At 43.6% G+C, this 4,906-nt stretch overlaps 1 long non-coding RNA gene across 1 annotated transcript; it reads right to left on the bottom strand.

Annotated features, from left to right (window-relative positions):
- Positions 1-638: 638 nt before the first annotated feature.
- LOC146205705 (uncharacterized) lies at positions 639-3,763 on the bottom strand. Its single transcript, XR_014704245.1, has 2 exons — positions 3,585-3,763; positions 639-3,489 (listed from the first exon to the last, which is right to left on the bottom strand). It is a non-coding gene; the product is annotated as an uncharacterized LOC146205705 (long non-coding RNA).
- Positions 3,764-4,906: the final 1,143 nt, after the last annotated feature.

Below are 4,906 nucleotides of genomic sequence, written 5' to 3'. Positions count from 1 at the left end.
TGAAACTTGCATCAATGCTGGAAAGTTCAAATAGCAGGCAGTTGAATTACAGGAATGATGCGGATCGTGCATTTCAGTTCTGACAAATGGAAAGTAACGGCCCCTTCCTTGCATGCATAGGTGCCCTTAGACAAATACATAGTCGGGTGTGTGATTGTGACGCATATCAAGGGTCAACAGAAGGCCATGTGGAGCAAGTGTGATATTCTTCATGAAGGCTAAAGTAAAATTGTACAACAGCTGCTGTACCATGCAGAAAAAAATTGATCATTTAGTGTATGATTAACTGACCATGAATAGCATCTTACTCAGAGTATGATGTGATATATATCTGGTTTAGCATTCCAAAATAACTACGGCTATGAGGAACACAATAGTTGAGGGCTCCGGTATAATTTCGACCACCTGGGGTTCTTTTACATGCACTGACACTGCACGGTGCATGACGGCCTATTGTTTCGCCTCTATTGAAATGGCCCTGCTGTGGCTGGAACCAAATCTGCATCTTTCGGTTCAGTAGCCAAGCACTCTAACTACTGAGCCAGCACAACGGGGCCAAGTATCAAAATGCATGCCATTACATTTCCTTCTAGCCGGTGGTTTTCTTCACAGAACTAATGTATACAAGGAAAAGTAAATAGCAAGAAAACACTAGTTTTATTGCACATTATATTCACATTTCAGCAAACATTCTCTAGGAAAAAATTTCTCATAATGTTTGCATGGAAACCATGAACATCTTACAAAAACAAAACAATGCACTTACTCCACTCCAATTATTAATGGGCAAGGTTGCATCTATGCTACTACACTGCACTTATCACAAAACCACAAGCCCCATCTGCTTTGGCCAATCACTTGATGAAACTAACGGAGACATATGTCGCACACCACAGACTGGTCGTCTCGCAACATATCTCTGCATATGTTGCATTTCAATTTCATGCCTTTCCACTTAGCTTCAACTGTTGCCAGCATTACTAGTCACCCATCTTTTCTGAAGTTCCTTTTTACGCTGTTGGGATCAGCATCCTTGTTAACGATGGTCTCTGGAATTTTCGATGCTATCATTTTCACATCTTCCTCATCTGGAAGAACGAAGGAAATGACAAGCTTTGAGCAGAAAAAAATTGGGGAGACTCCAAATCTCCACCTGTAGGGGTATGGTGTGCCAGCATTAAAGGTTCTTGTCTGCAGATCCCACTGTGGATTCCCGTTAATTTACATGCCCTTTGCTACAAACATAACTACTAATTCCTTAATTCATGTCTGTTATCTCAGATATACTCATTAGCATACGGTCGTAGGCTGCCCTGTTAGGTGATAGACAACCTGGCATAGACCTCTGTAAGCCTCAACCTTTCTTAATTGGAGCTGAAACGTCCCAGAACATATTTCAAATATAACTTTGTAAGCTTGACTTAACAGCTCCTGCCGTGTCGTGTGGCCTCGTGACATTTGGCTCGTGGCACTTTTGGCTTGTGCACAGGGGTCATCTGCTAAATACTGGTTAACATGCATGAAAAATACATTTTCACACAAACTGGTGGCAAATGGTCAAGTGGTGCACTGCAGATTCTGAAATGTATACCTATATGCATGCAAGGATCGCATCATATAACATGATCAAGAGTTCTATCAGTACCTGCAGTTACATAGCATTTCAATGCCCATTAAAGGACCACCTCAGACAATGGTTGTTGTTACCACAAGACCTGTTCTAACAGCGTACTGACACCATTCCACTGAGCGATGGACATGTGTATGCATACCCTAGATAGCTCATGATTGTAGACCTCATTTATTTCTATGACTTCCAAGGAGTTCCTGTCGTCAGAAACCCTACACTTTATGAAATCGGGACAGTTGTCTTGAAAGGTGATGAAAAGAAATAACCAGGTTACCTTGATGCAATGCTAAATTACAGAGGGTGAATATGCTGCATGAAGATACCAAGAAGCTTGTACAAAGAAAAGTGAGAGAGAAATGGCAGGATTTTTGAAACATTGAAATAAACTACAAACTATACTTGTCAAACCTGTTATTAAGGAATGGAAATCATGCAGCAATCAAAAACACAACATGGAGGCCATTTTGGTTCATCTTCACAAAACACATACCCACACCTCACACACAGCTTCATACTTATGAAAGAGGACAAACCAATATGCAAGGAGTATGGAGATGAACTAACAATAAACCATATCTTACACGTGCGCCAGAGTCGACAAAATAAGAGGAAACACTTTGTACAATTTTGCAACAGATCTCTTTCCATCCTAGCATGATCCTAGGAGAGACGTGCAAATTTCCTGCATTTTTGGTTTCCTAAAATATTCCTAAACAAGCTACATCCTAAAGAACATTTTAGTCATTACACACAAAATAAATACATTAAACCTTGTTCTTGGTGCATGGCAGCATTAGTCGCTTATGCACCATAAAAATCAACACAATGCTGTAAGGTATACCTTGGTTAGCTATGTTATATGAGACAAGCTTTCGGTCTGGTGTGGTCCTTATTCTCGTGACAGCGCTGTCATGAGGGTCTATGTCCCAGCGATCGGAAAGTTACCTATTCCAATAATTTTACAAACTGAAGGCGATTCTACAGGTTTCTAAAGACTGGAGTGCTCAAATGTTTTATCAACTTCCGCCTGCCTTGACAGCCTGGAGTGAAACTGTTGAAGAGAATACATTTTGTACATTTAACGTGTTTCTGAAGGCGTTGCTTTCAATTACGGGACCCACAAAAAGCAGCTGAATGTCAAACGCCGCCTAGGTAGGCTTTCTAGCAAGACAGGGGTGTAGCGTGGAAAATCGCTCCGCCGGTCCATCGCTGGCGCCGCTAACTTGACAGGCGAACTGTTCAAACTTATAGCTACTGACCACAGCTGAAACACTGAATTGCGCATTATCAAGGCAGAATTTCTCTAACACTAAGCACTGGTAGCTATCGATTTCGCGCCCAATATTGTGAAAATTTGTCCTCTCTTCGATCATTGATACGTCCACGGTTGAACATTTATGCGCCTCGGTGTAGGCCAGCCGTTGGAACATGGATGCGTGGTTGTAGCAACGATCACTTGCATGACACACTCTGCAAAATTCCAAGATTCAGCTTCTACAACGAAATCTGCAGCGCACATTTTCTACCGCGTACCTAAGTCCGGCGACGCATGCATATCGATCCCGATCGTTTCAAAGCTGCGCGGCCGTTCAGTCGGGTCACGCTAACCTCGAGCATGCGGGGGTTTAAACTACATGTACGCAAAATTCAACGACAAGAAAAAGATGCAGGCTAAGCACTTTAGTCTAGTCTTCCCCTAAATACCAAATAACATTGCTGTTCACAGAGAATTCGGATCTTTCCGGTTGTGCACTCTTGCGGTGCGGTGCAGTAGGTCTTCGCCTCGACGAGTCGATGTGCAGCTTGCCGCAGTAGCAGCGCAGGCCTCTAGTAGATTCGGCATGTCTTGTGTCATGGCTCTGAGGTAGAATTTAAACGAAGAATTTAGCTAGAAACATCCTGTTTCCTCGGTCTGCATGTGAGGAACGAGCATAATGCCATTTCACATACATACTTTGGACTGCCGAATGTTCTGCACGGCGAGGTGTGTGTGTGTTGTGCCGGCGCTAGATCTTCGGAGGTCGATGCAGGACCTAAGACAGCGTAAATGCTAGGAATAGCTCGCTCGCATTACGGGCAGATCGAGGTGATAGTTTAGTGCAAAGCGAAAGCTGCTCGTGAATGTGCGTATCTCGATGCTGGTGGAGCTGGTGCAGTACGTAGCATCGCCTGCAGCTATGTGCGTGACAACGATGCTTGCCGTACACAACCCTAAGTGAAGACCGTGATCTATGTTAGAACGGATGCACTCTTCGTAGCACCTCATCGAGAGTCGCGGCTAGCTGATATCATAGCGGATAAGATTCATTCACGCGTAGCAAGCGGAATGTGGCCGCGTTCGACGTGCATATAGCCATGAGCCTGTATATCGACGTCCGCCGTATCTTTACGAGAATCGAATGGATACGTCGGACGTACCTTTAGACACTTCGATACATTTAACCTGCTTAATCATAGAGTCAAGTACGATATATAAACAGGCTTTCTCGATTCAATCTAAAGTACTGCAGGTCAGAGCACGAACCTTCTATCTGCGTGGGCTTGACACTGAATTCGCCGGTCTCACTCGCATGAGACACGCGCAAACTGTTTAAAAGTCGATAAGAAAAACAAAGTTGTCATTAGGCAGGCCCAAGCATTAGGCGCGTGAGCGCGGTACAGCGCAAGAAACGTGCAAAGTAAATCTAGAAGACTGGTGGTTGCGCGCTTTGTTTTCCTAAAATCCGCTCTTCTTCTGCTGTATTGGCGAAATCCTTGGAATTTTTTCTGCAATATTGCAGAAATACTGTAGAAGACACGTTTTCATCGCCAACAAACCCGCCGTAAACTCGGAAGCAGACCTACGCATCGTGCGTTTCTGCGAGCGCCGCCTGCTGCCGATCCACACTATGGATGGATGGATGGAATGGATGGAATATAGGAGCGTCCCCTTTGAAATGGGGTGGTAGCAGTAGCTATCATGCTCATTTTTCTCCCTATATCTTAATTATTGATTTAGAATGGTTAATTAAACCACCATTCTATTTATTAAATTTTGTTCCTACATTACTAACATTATATGTCACTTCTCTGCTTTTAAGCCACCAGTCTTCCAGTCGTTTTTTGCTAGTTTCCACCGCCGATTTATTCACCCGGCCACTGTTATCTCTAAACCCCAGAGCTTCAGGAACAGTGATTGCGCCTGCACCAACTTCCGGATGGATACCATTACATTCGAGTATAATATAGTCAATTGTTTCACTGAAATTTCCACATACAGCACATGCGTCATCTCCA

This window comes from Amblyomma maculatum, chromosome 1 (genome assembly GCF_055883805.1).
Source record: "Amblyomma maculatum isolate TAMU_Amacu chromosome 1, ASM5588380v1, whole genome shotgun sequence".
Classification (NCBI taxonomy): Eukaryota; Metazoa; Arthropoda; class Arachnida; order Ixodida; family Ixodidae; genus Amblyomma; species Amblyomma maculatum.
Note: the sequence above shows the minus strand (reverse complement) of the source record. Positions and strands in the feature narration are given on the sequence as shown.